This window comes from Lissotriton vulgaris, chromosome 7, assembly GCF_964263255.1.
Source record: "Lissotriton vulgaris chromosome 7, aLisVul1.2, whole genome shotgun sequence".
NCBI classification, from domain to species: domain Eukaryota; kingdom Metazoa; phylum Chordata; class Amphibia; order Caudata; family Salamandridae; genus Lissotriton; species Lissotriton vulgaris.
The window spans coordinates 1146859135-1146872791 of record NC_141695.1 but is presented as its reverse complement, the minus strand read 5'-3'; positions in this window follow the sequence as shown (position 1 = coordinate 1146872791).

Sequence of the window (13657 nt, the reverse complement as noted above, 5' to 3'; positions counted from 1 at the left end):
CAATTTGCTAATCGCAAATTGAGAATTATTTCAAGGGTGCAGGGGTGTCTCAAAGACACCCTGCTGCACCTCTGAAATCTACTTGTGTGTGCATATGGCGCACATACATGCCCTATGGGCATGTGTGTGCATCACATGCCACCATAAAAAATGCTAAATTGTGCATTTTTTAAAGACTTCGCAAATTACCATCAAGTACAACGTGGTGGTAATTTTGCGAATTCTTAAACAAAAATCGCAATTCAAAAATACTACATACATAGCATTTAAGGAATCGCAAAATTGCGATTCCTTAAATGCTATGGCAAAATAAGGATTCGCAAATTTTTGCTATTTCTTTTTTTGCGAATTGTTTATGCATGCCAAAAACTACAAAAATACCTTTTGCGAATTTCGGCATTTGCGAGTCGCAAAAGGCTTGATACATCTGCCCCCTAGTGTTATACATGTACTTATTGAGCATAATCTTTTATTTTTGCTCATGATAGAACTCAACCCAAAACAATGGCATTTGTTGTTAAATGTAAATGTTAATGGTAAGTTAAAGACAAAATCAATTTACAGGCTAAATTCCAAAATGTAATGAAAATGAAATGAAATGAAAATAGAATTTCTAGAGCACGGTTATCACCGGGGGTATCTAGGCGCTAAGGCAACAGAGAGGGAAACAGCATAAAGCATAGCCAGAAAGATAGTACTACTTGTTGAATAACCAAATCCTAAAACTTTTCTGAAATTCCAAGAGATTTGATTTATTCTTAAGTTGTAAGGGGCGTGAGTTTCATTGCTTTGCTGTGCAGGCCACAAAGCTCTTTCCCTCCCATTTAGCTTTTTTGATTTTAGGGTCGATCAGGTTTCCATTAAAGGATGAACGATGAGATCTTGTAGGGTTGTATTGTTGAAAACATTGATCTAGATACTCTGAACCAAGGCATGTAGAGACTTGAAGGTTATGCAAAGAGCCTTAAACTGGATGTGTTTACCAGTGGTGAGCCAGTATAACTGTCCAACGCTTGGGATACAGAGTTGTGTCTGTGAATGCCCAGCAGCAAACATGCTGCTGCATTTTAAAGCATCTGAAGCTTATTCGGAATTAGTTTTTGGATATTAATAAACAATCCTTTAAAATAATCTAGTTTGGATGTGATAAGGGCAGCGACTACAGTGTTTTGTAGTGTTGGTGGAATATAAGGCAGAACCTTTCTAAGAAGTTTCAGAATGTAGAAACATGATGAAGTGATGTTGTTTATCTAGCCTTCAAAAGATAGTTTGGTGTCAACACTCACCCCCAAGTTTTTCACCTTAGTGCCTGGGGTGGGAAATGTACCAAGCTCCTGAAGCCTCCAACTGGGAGACCAAACGGAAGGGTTGTTTCCAAATAGCAGGATCTCAGTTTTTGATTAATTTAGTTTAAGGCAATTATCCCCCAGCCAGTTGCCTATATCCCATATGCAGTCATGAAATGTAACTGCAGTGGAATCTGGATACTAGTTACCGACACAATGATCTACATATCGTCAGCATAGGAAACTAAGGCAAAGCCATGGGATTTAAAAAATGCCGCCAGTGGGATGACATACAGATTAAAAAGTGTGGGTCACAAAGACCACCCCTGTGGCACCCAACATGGCAGGGAGAAAGTTGCTGACACAACATCTCCTAGGTTCACTGCTTGGACTCAATCTGTTAGGAAAGATGTCAAGAAACCTAAGACTCTATCCTTGATTCCTACAGAGGCAAGCAAGTCAACAAGGATAGTGTGGTTGACCATATCGAATGTATCCAACAAGATCAGGGTTGCGCTTCCCCCACCATCTATGGTCAGTCTGGTTACTTCAGTAGAGGTGATTAATGGAAGCTATGTGTTTTGATGACTATGGAATCCAAATTGCATGGGATCAAGGATCTGGTTTGCATTCATAAAGTTGGTCAACTCCCGATTGACAGCCTTCTCCACTACCTTTGCTGAAAAGGGCAAATAGGAGATTGACATATACTTGTTGGAGGTCACTTGCTTCTAAATACGGTTTTGCGGCAAGCAACAATAGTTGTACAGAGTTCCCCAAGGAGAGCTAGAAATTTTAGCCCAGCCAGTCTTCTCTCTCACTTAATTAGACAAGGGGTGGTGAGAGGGTATAGAGTGCATGATGTAGACCCTTTTTCCAGAATGTAAGGATACCTCACACAGGCTACCGGCAGGACCCCAACTGTTGTCCCAGCCGATGACCGTCCAGCGTCATCATCGGTATCCTGCTCCTTCGGCAGGCTGGCGGTGCAATGCCCGTCGGGCAGCAAGGGAAGCTGCTCTTTAGCGGAGATCTTCTATTCTGGGCCAACGGGTGTGTGTGTGTAAGGGGCCTAAAGAAGTGCAATCGTGAGCATAGTGGTGTAGTTAAAAAAAAAAAAGTCAGTAGAGTCCTGTTGATGATTATTTTAATAGTCAGGCTCACTGCTTTGATTAAAAAGTTACAGGGGTATTAAGGGGTAGTGAGCAATGAGACCAACCCTTATTCAACCCTTATTGTGAAAAAACGGTCGACATGTTTCACGCCCTAAAGGCGATTCATCAGGACCTGCGTGCTCATAAAATTGCTCGGGTCCTCCAAGTAAGGAAGACACCGGTATACGACCTGTGAAAGTGTCGTTCAGAAATGGTTCCACGCAACGGACTTCCTGGGAACTGAAGAAAAATAAAAGCAGACAAAAATGATGGCAAAGTTAATCTAGCTCAGATACATCATATTCGTGCCTATGTTCAGAGTGTCAGAACATGCGTGCCCAGTGGGTAAACCTGTCTCAGAAGTGACAGCGTCAGGTGCTATTGTGAGAGAGAAAGGATAAAATTTCAATGGATTTAGTGCGTGTAAGCGTCTCGCACTGCATTATGCTGCCATGCTGACTCGCTATAGCATGCATTCCAGTGAAAGCGCCGTTATCTCGGCTATGCAGCAAGCATGGTGGATTGGGTCATCACGCTACAAGACCAGTGTAAGTCATACACCTCAGGGTAATCAAGCGGCGTGTTACACCGGTATTAAAATTGTGGACTAAAGTTTTAAGCCATAAATGATGAAGCGCCACACAGATAAAACCAAAAAACGTGATTTGACACTCTGTTACAATAGTAAATTCAACGCTGGTAGAGTGATCGTATATACCAGCGAGGGTGGGGTGTCCGAGTATAACTGCGAGGTAGGCAAGAAAAAGTGCCCTATTCAACAGGTGTGCGTGAGCGGGATAACTCTACAACTCGGAGGTGCACTTACCCTTAATAATTCCTCATGGTTTTCCCAGAAGTGGAAGGACTGAAGCTACCTTCCACTCTCTTGGGAAACATCCAGTGCAAAGTGAGTTAATAAAGATGTATGTGAGGTAGGGAGCTGCCTCAAGTACCATATGAATAATTCTGGGGAGATATATGGCAGAGAAGATCTTGATTTAACTTGTGTGAGGAGTTTTTGTATTTGATCTATCGATAAGGCAGAGAACTGAGATAAGGTGTTAACTTTCATATTATGGGGAGAATTCACCGATGAGCAGCGGTGAAAACCGTTGCTGCCTCAGTGTGAGGTTTCATACAATAAGTATTCATCATGGACCTTGTACCCAAAACCTGACTTTTCTTGGCTTGCTATCGTGCTAGGAAGGAGTCATATACAGATTTTACTTTACCTTGATAAAATACCCCAGTTTATTACACAACTGTTGGTTAATCATGGGATTGTTTGCTTCTGGGAGCTTAGACCGTTTTTTAATAGTTCCATACCATTTCTTTGATGATTCTTTTGCAGCTTCAATTTCGGAGGTAAAATGGCAAACTTGTTCTGCTTGGATTAACTTTTTATAGGTTGGTATAGAGAATCTATAGTTTTCCTTGTCATCAATTTTGTAATCTAAACTCCATTTTCTTTCTAATCTCCAACATTCCTGTTTTTGAAGTCGGAGATTTAGGTTAAACCAGAGCTCAGTTGGATTAGACTGACAATTATGATGACTTTCGAGTGGGAACAACTGGTTTAACGAAGTTTCTAGCAACTGATTGTATTAGTCCATGGCAGTATCAACATCCGGCAAAGTCTCTGGTATCGTCTGAGCTAAAGGCAAACATAACTGCTCATTGTTAAGAATATGCCAGGGACATCAAATTAAAGGTACGATAGGTTGGTTGATATTCAATTAAATCGGTACTCCCCCCAATTTCAATCATGACTGCCCTGTGGTCTGACCAAGTCAGAAGTAGGGACGAAAGTCATTTAAACTGTAAACTGTCTATAAAAATCCCATCTAGTAAATGGCCTGCATCATGAGCGGGACCCTGAACTACCTGTACGAGTACCTCACTAGCTTTTAGATATATCAGGCTGTTAGAGTCTTTATCTAAAGGTTTTTCCAAATGGTAATTAAAATCCTCAATAATACTAAAGTCTGATGAGTTAGCTTTCAATTCCACCATGTTACCGATGGTCTGATTGAATTCTGCTATGGATCCAGGAAAGGGGGGGGGAGGGGTGCGACAGAGTAACAGTCGATCAAATGAATAATGGCTGCTAAGTTCGATCTTACAGGCTAAGGCTTCACAGCTCTGGGCGGCGGAGATAGTTTTAAAGGCGGTTCAAAATTTGATCGCGATAAAAGATAGCGAGACCACCACCTCTTTTCCCTACAACGTGTTGCCTAAAGACCTTGAAACCCCTGGGTAGGGTCAAAATAAAATGCAGGTCTGAGGCAGCGTCGGCCCAGGTTTCATCATTAAAGGCCACATCTGGGCTCAAGTACCAGCTTCTTCACTTGACCAAATGTTGTGAGCCTAGGCAAAGTTTTATATTTCACAGGCCCCATTTTCTTTGAGCGATGAATTTGAAACACCTTGGAGTAACTCAGTTCAGGATGCGGTCGATACAAACAAACACTTTGATATATGGTTTGATAGGCAATAATGAGGTTTCACATATAACAATATCGGCCATGTACAGTCCACTTGATAAAGCCGTTTCTTGGTTCACTCATGCAAAGACATCGGGGGTTTCTTGAGTTGTTTAGAAACAATAATTTTCAATGAATCTTCATAAAAAGTAAACACGACTGTTAAAGAAATAAATATTTTTTTTAATGTGATCGGTCTACATCATATTTTCATGGAATGTTTTTGGGTGATTTACAAGCAAAATCTTTACGCCATGGCTCGTGTTAGGCTCTTAAAGCCAGACCAAACCCATGGCTCGGCTCGGGCTCGGTCTATGCATGTGTAGGTAAATAACATTCGAGGGCAGTGACAGCCTTCACCACCAGAGGGTAGTTAGCGGTGCTAGAATTAGTGAACATTATGAGGAACTCTTGTTTCTAGGCATTGTGAGAAACTGACATTTACAAGGTGAGACACTGTCACTGGTGGGCATCAGAGAGACAGACAATGACAGGCAAACTGAAGCAGGTACTCGTGTCAGGTGCGCTGGCGCAGGAAGAGGGGTAGCCGCAACACCCCAAAGATGCTGGTTAATGACCAGTATAATGAGGTCATTTGAGGTGTCCTTCCTTTCAGTATGTTGCTGTTAGTTAAAGAGTGTAAAAGTTTCCAGCTAATTAAGCCAGAACAAGTGTTTGTAAAAAGCTAGGCCGTCTCTGCTATCATATCTATTCAGATCTAGTTTCCAATGGTCCACCTTCAAATTGAGAACATTTTGTTTTAATGTAAACATTTCTGTAGATATGTTCTTTTTCTTAAAACATGCACACTTTTACTGCGACTTTTAATGCTGTGATGTGATGGGAAAAAGCTGGGGCAAAATAATTCAAGGCATGCTAATGTTACCTTGTGCGAAGCACACAGGATAATATTACTGTAAAGTAATATTTCTCTCTATGTCTTCCCATCAGATGTTCTTACGCGCTACATCCCTTTCCTTCACACTCTGTCACATCCTTAGCTGAGCTTCACCTCACCCCTTCCTCTCCCCTGCACCACCCACCTCATCTGCCCACCCTGCCCACTTCCCTCCCTAAAATGTCTTCCTATCTCCCTGTTTCCTCTCTCGCTTCCTTGTTTAATAATGCCCTCCCACACAATAGCAGCATTTCCCTGGTTGCTTTCCACCGTTGCTGCTTCCGCCCGGCCACCACCCTCCTACATAAACACAGCGTTTCACTTATTAGATAGGCCCGACACAAATGCTGTGTTTTGACGCGCTGAACTCTCAGCACACACGGAGTGAGCCTGTTTGTCAACAGTCCTGCTGTGAACCGTGCCTCCATTTCTGTTCACTTCCTTTCTTCCGTTTTCTGCTTACTGTCTCCGAGCTCCAAAACGGTAGCATTGCATCCTCATACTAGTTCTGAGCTGCCTCTCTGCAGGCCCGCAGATGCTTTTTGTTGGTGGAGCCCTACCATGCCCAGAACATTAGCCAGGTAAGTAAAACTTCTAAAAAGACCAAGTTAAGCAGGTCCGATACGCAAGTATTTGTTATAAGATTGAGCGCAATAATAGGAATCGCACACTATGAATGTGGGGAATTCGCAATCAGTATTTTCGCCGCATTGATCTTCGTGACGTCAGAAGCACAGGCATGAGATATGCCAGAGACCTCCCCCGGAGCAGTAAGAGGATTGTGTGGCTTGTTGAGTGCAAGGCTGTTTGCACAGTTTCCTTACTATTAGTTTATTGAGCCACGGCGCAAACGAGCATATTGAGAGGTCACTTACATGGTGAGAATGGAGAGTCAATAAAGAGGTTGGGGCCCTATTGATATTATTTTTTTTAAAACCGGGGTGGTTTGCATACCTATTTGGGCTGAAATCATGCACCACTTTGGTTTTAAATAACGAGGTCGAATTCCCACTCGAGGTGGAACACTCACTCCGGGGGCTAATATTCAATAAGTAAACCCTGCCTATAGGATTATAGGAAAAGAAGCATGTAGGATACACCTTATGGACTCCTAGAAGAAATAGCTGAATGTGTTACCGTAGCTGGTGTATATGTGTATATACAGCTATACATGCTTTCTATATTTGGTCTCTTATGCTTTTTGAACACAGGTTGTGTTCCTTGGAGCTCCTCCCGCTTGACGCCATTTCGAGTTTAATCTCCCAATAAACTCGGTAAGTTTGCTTGTATGGTGTCAGGGGGTCAGGACACCATCTCTACAAGTGGGGGCTAGATATCTACAGTGTACATTAGGAATATCATGGAAGCCAGCTATCATGTGTATCATCTCGAATGATGCATGAATTACTTTAATATATAGTGATGATCTTAAGGAAACACATCTTACTTTGGAATAACTGAAACCACAATAGGAACAGGGGGCATACTGATTAATGAATTAGATGCCTGTGGGGATATTAAAATTTTCTTATTTTGTTTCTATATAAGGATTCTAAACACAATATATGATTCATTACTTTTATAATGACACGATATTGGTTTGGATTATAGCTATAGGATTACTCTTATCTCTCCGCAGTATGTAGATTCTGTGTTGGCGGAACTTCCTCCACATGGTCAAGATTGATTAGATCCTCTATCACCTCCTTAGCAACTGACTAAGGTAAGGGGGTGTTTTGTTGAGAGAATGGGACGGATAGACGTCCTGAAGAAGACCTTTGTGACCTTTCAAATGGGGGCACCACTAGGTCGAAACATGTTGACTCTAGCAGTTTAGGAGGGGTGTTACAGGATCTTTAGTTCCTTCTTGAACACCACCATCCTTCATTTAACTTTTAATCCTGACCTTGGAACCGATGAATAAAGGTATTTCAGGTATTCATGAGCCAGTTTTAACATCACTCATCTGACTGCACTTTGTTCTATCTTTGTACCCAGTCTTGGGCTAATTCTTTATATTGTGAACAATGTTGTCACTCCTGATTTTGTCTTAGTCTTTGTGTTTTATGTTTCCCCCCCTATGCTCTGCCCTGTGCGTGGCTACGCCAGGGCGTTTTGTAAGCAGACCCGATGATGAAGCATGTCACACACATTTGTGTGTGAGTGAGGGCAGTTTTTTCAAAATAACACTATTGTGTCACTGCTGGCTTTCTTCTATATTTGTGGTCGTTTCCTCTCCACCCCTTTTTGTGTGTAATAGATTTCATCGACATATGATGATGCTTCATCATCATATGTTTGTTACTGAAAATAACCCTGGACTATTATTGAATCCCTGGGGGACGTGACAGAACTGTGTCCCCATAATTGAGAAAGCTGTCAAAATACCTACTTTCAGGTGCAATGTTTTGACAGAAGAAACCGTTAGAAATATCTAATGTAGTTTTATATTTTTTACGCAAAATGTTAATCATTAGTGCTGCACTGTGTGCATTTTGTACTACAAAAGTTTTGCAACAAGAGTTTAAATGTCTGTAATCCAAAACAAGACGATAAGTATTGTCTGGTTTGGACACAGGAAACAAAAGATTGTTCGTTGATGAGGTGCATGTTTCAATCACCCCATGATACTCAAGTTGATCTAATATCTCCCTGACTTGTTTTTTAGCTTCTTGCTTAACTGGGTACTGCCTTTGTGCAGTTGGTTGAGTTTTTAACTGAATTTTATGTTGAGGAGAATCCTCCTCCCATCCTACATGATTTTTGTATAATGCAAGAGCCTGGTCTACTGCCCATTTCCTTGCATATGTATATTTTTTATGAATTGGAATATGTTTGGAGAAGGCCGGCATATTGGTGTCTTCGCCATGTGTGCACTCCCTGACAAATTCAGGTGGCCAGTCTTGTTCACCTAGAAGAATGTCATAACCCTTAGAGAGCTTCTCCGAAAAGAGTGCTCTTATTTTTCCAGTTAAATTCCCTTCCAGCAAGGCTGCTACTTCATATAACTTACGTGGGACACTAACCCTGGTATCTGAAGTTTCAACTTGGATGTACTCTTTCAAGTCCACTGTCTCCAGATGATCCTTCAAGATTTTGCGAGCTAAGGTTACTTCTGCTGTGCTGTCCTACATTGTCTGAGCCCACTCCCCTTTCTTGAGTTGTGTCCTCAAGATCCTCGGCATGTCTGATTTTTAGACCTGCTACCTTCTTTTTGGTGAATTGGGTTTTCTTATTTTTTTGGAATGTGTTGATCGTCTTTGGACTTCACGCGTTCTTCCTTTTGTTCTTACCATCCTCTTCTTTTGGATTTCTGTGATGAAGTCTGAAAGGTACGAGAGGAAAGTGTATCAGTATCTTGATATTTGTCAGGTTTTCTCAAATTATCCCTATTCCTGAGGTTATATCTCCTTTCAGAGGTCTCCTTTTGAGGAGACCTACCTTGGGATTGAGAACGCTTCTCTTTAGAAGTTTGTTTAGTGTTCTCCCACTTCTTTTTAGGAAGAGTGAGACTGTTTTTAATAAAGACCTTTTCTGGACTTTCCGCCAGTTGGGGTTTCACTGGTTTACCACCCAAACTGTCTCTACCTTGTTCATCATAGGATTTCTCAATTATTCTGGCTAGTTCTTGTGTTTGCTCTGTTACATTAAAATTCTCTTTGTTTTTGGTGGATCGCCATGGATGCTGCTTTACCTTTATTATTAGCTAATATTATTGCTGAGACCTGTTTGAAATCCTTCAGTAATTTCATACCTAGATTTACAGCAGGCTCTGCCCCGTATTCATTTTGAATCTGTTTCAGGACGTCTGGTATTACCGCCATAGACGGAACACTTTGTGTTTTTGTGTAAATTGCAGCAAAGACTGTAGCCCAAGTGTTGCAGTCCTCCAGGTGTGGTGCGATCCCCATCGGTAAACAGATTGTTAAAACCCTGTGTTTCTCATGAGGGGTAGTATCTGGAAATACTGCCTCGATTTGAGTAATTTTTTGAGTTACCCAGAATGGAATATGTTCCCTTTTTGCGGGCAATTTACCAATGACTGATTTGTATAGTCTGTAGTGGGATTTTATTTGTGTTCCCCAGGTAAGGGGTGTATTGTCGAATCCTTATAGGAGGTTGGTCTGTTAGAGTCCACATGACATATTGAACCAATTGTCTATGGATTTCTATTAGTAGTTTTAGTTGAACTAATAGTTCCAAATCTGTCATTTCTTCAATGGCAGGATGTGGTGTATAGCTGGCTAATACTGGCCATGTTGCTCTTGGTCTACCTTGTGGACCGAGCCTAGTAATGTGATTTTGATGTTGTAGGGCACCTTTAAACCATAGCGCATGTTCTTGGTAAGTTAGTGAAATTTCAAAATCCTCAAAAGGAATGTGTTCCGTTGGATGTTCCTCTTCTTTGTGGAAGTGAAACACATGTATTACTGGATTCGCTTCGGTAAGATAATCCATGAATAGAATACCTCTGTCTAACGATATTCATGTGCCTCTATCACAAAAATTACCCTACCACCTCTTGATGATAGGCCATTTGTAATAAGTTTTCTAGTGATAGCTTTCCTTAAATTTTCAGGGATGATTATAGCATGCGGGTCGGCTTCTTGGAAACCTGTAACGTTAAAACCTGGTAGGGCTGCATCTGCTGCAGCACCCCCGTTCTCGGGGTCACTCATTTTGTTTACTGAAAGTTTGCAGAACAAGTTTTAAGGAAACAAAGATAAGGTGCACAATATTTTTAACCAAAAACTAATACGTAGGATTTTCGTCCTACTCAGTTGTGGCAGATATTTTATCCTTTTACCCACTCCAGACGTCTATTGAAGTATTTTACGGGAAAGGGGGTCTCTGAGAAAAGCACAACTGAGTTACTTTAGTATCTAGTGTTACATTAGTGCCTTACCAAACATTGGGCGCCATGTAGTGTAGTTCCTATATTGCCAATAGGCTCTCCGCATTGGAATAATATACCCTATAAACAAGGGGATGGTCCCTGACTGCTTAAGCCGATTTTCCAAGAAATCGTTGTGACGTTTGGTATGGGTGGAAGTAGCCATACCTGTATTTGGTCTGCATGGGTTATGTCTAAATAAGGGCTTGATATCTATGCCTATATTAGGGCAATGTGAATTGTACCTATATAAGGACATGAATCGGGAAAATTCACTCAGAGCCTAAAACACCACACAACACTTCTTTCTTTGCGTCTTTTTTGAAAAAATGTATCCTAAAAATGACCGTAGCCAATGAGTTTTGACCCAAAGGGGTTTCTTCAGGGCTATAAATGAGTATACAATAGATACATTAGAATTACGGCAAATATATAGAATATTTACAATTAAAAATAAGTGTCCACAATAGTTAATCCATAGACAACAATGTGAAGACAAACACAATCAATATTATCACAATTCATCGCCAAGTACAATAAATGCAAATATTTACATAAAAACAGTATAATTCCTGGTATTATTGTTTTCAAGTTTTTTTCCAAATTTTTTCACACTTGCAACCTGCTGAGAAACTTATGCAGAAATAAGGAAGGTTAATCCCATGGGGATTTTCTTATATAAATTCGACGCAGCGTTCTTACGGGATGGGGCAAAGGTCGTTTAACTTATATGGAGAAATTTTACAAGCAACAGAGGCACACAAAGAGATGGAGGCACCATGGAATTCATCAAAAAAGCTTACCAAATATAGTAACAAAGTTCTATTACAGTTCATTATGATGATTTTCTGTAATTTAACCCAGTCCCTCACTCAATCTAGGAGTACCAGTTGAACCTATATACAGAAAAAAAGAGATGATAGACAAAACATTGCAAATACACTAATGTCCAACACATCTTACATTAGAGAGGAATAGATAGTTGAAACATACCTCTTATTATTTTTTAAAACAGACCAACAAGGTAAATATTTTCCTGTTTCAGTTGCTTCTTAATGAGCTATTTCAAGTAGGTCATGTCGTTGTGGACCTGGGTCTTTCAACCCATGTATACCTCCAAATCAAGTAAAATTGCAAAATAAGATTGTGAATTTTTTCTTTTCTTTTGAGTAAGAAAGTGATCGATGATGATAAGTGGGTGAGCTAGTGAGAACCAACCAGCAAGCCCTGCTTGTTGTTACAACCGTGAGGCACTTCCTTACTTTTTTCACACTTTTTTACACATTCTGTGTCCTGACAAAAAAAAATTCTTTCGTAAGGAATTTTGTCTTTCATATGAGATGTGGTGTATTAAAGTTTATTTTTTTTAATTGAACAATTAGACATTAGGCGACTGGTGATGTGCCTTACCTTGGATGAACTTTTGAAATGTTCCATAAACTCCTCAGATGTCTTTAGCATATATATAGTGGTTCAGAATTGGTTAGGTCCACTTTTGGTTGTAGACTGTTGAGTGGGGGCGACTTAACGGTATACCCCCTTGTGCTCCTTTTTTATCATTTATAGACTGCCAGTCCTGGTGACTTTAGGACTCAAATATGAAGCGCCCTTAAACTGACACCATCAGTGATGCTCCCCCTCGTCATGAGGGTGAGGATCCGCACAGGACTTTGCCAGGCTGATGATGTCATGGCCATCTTCAGCCCTGGAAACCTGGGCTCAGGCTGGCAGGCACCGGTGTATTAGGACATCTGAAGCTCATGGATGCCTGAGCCTGATGGTGCGTTTCTGTCAGACTGACCATTGCTCATCCTGATAGACCCTCATTGTGCTTTGGAAAAGGGAGGGGGCGAAGCCGCAGCACCTGTAATGAAGGGCCACCACAGTTCCTTTAACAAGTAGTGCTAAAGTGCTCGGTCTAAAAAAGAAAGAAAAAAAAGTGATATCCTCATGATAATGCCAAGCAACAAAAGACAGCATCCATAAAGTGGTCATGCTCCTAAAACATGCTATTTGTTTAGTGTTCTAGATTACATTACAATAACAAGTCCACTTTTGGTCTGGCTTTAATGATGCGTCGGAAACATTTATTGCAATTCTTGTGGATAAACATAAGGAGGGAGTATGCGTGGATTGAAGGGGACTATCACGAAATTCTGCATGACTAGAAATTAGCACAAAGAGTTAATTTGTTATTTAGTCTCCAGGCAAGGTACACGGGCGCACGCACGCGCACACACTCACACAGCCCTCTTCTTTATGCGAGCAGCACTATCGGTGACGTATCTCCTTTAACAGAACCCCACTCTCCCCCCGCCATTGATGCATTGGTGTCGCAAGGAGGGCGCAGTGAAAAGTGACGCATCGCTGTTTTCACGCAGTGATGCGTCACTTTTCATAAATGAGGCCCATAGAATGTTAGTGGCACTACATTCAATAATGGGAAAGCTCATTCAAGGACACCACAAGGTGAAAATATTCTGGGTAGGCATGATATTAAGGAAATGACCTACTTTTAATGTGCATCGAGCCCCATCTAACTTTATTGGCAGCTGTAACATATCTTATGATGACAGCAGGTAAGATACAGTTTTAATGTCTCTTAATGGGGCAGAATGTTGTGACTGTCAGGGTGCATGGGACGGGAAGGGCAACAGTCGGACAGTGGATTTCTGAACTCGACAAAAGATGTGTACCTTGGGCATTTTCTTCCTCTACTAATCCAATGCTGGGAGAAGGATGTGGCACAGCAGGCAGAGCTGTCGCCTCAAGAGCTGGGGATCTGGGTTCGAAGGTGCAGCATCCTGTGATTCTGGGAAAATAATTTAATGTCCCCACAGACAGCGCCTGGATACCCTCATGGATGATAAGCTGCACTATATAAATCCACAAACAATGCTGTGAGCAAATGGAAATCAGTTATGGTAAAGCATTATGAATTG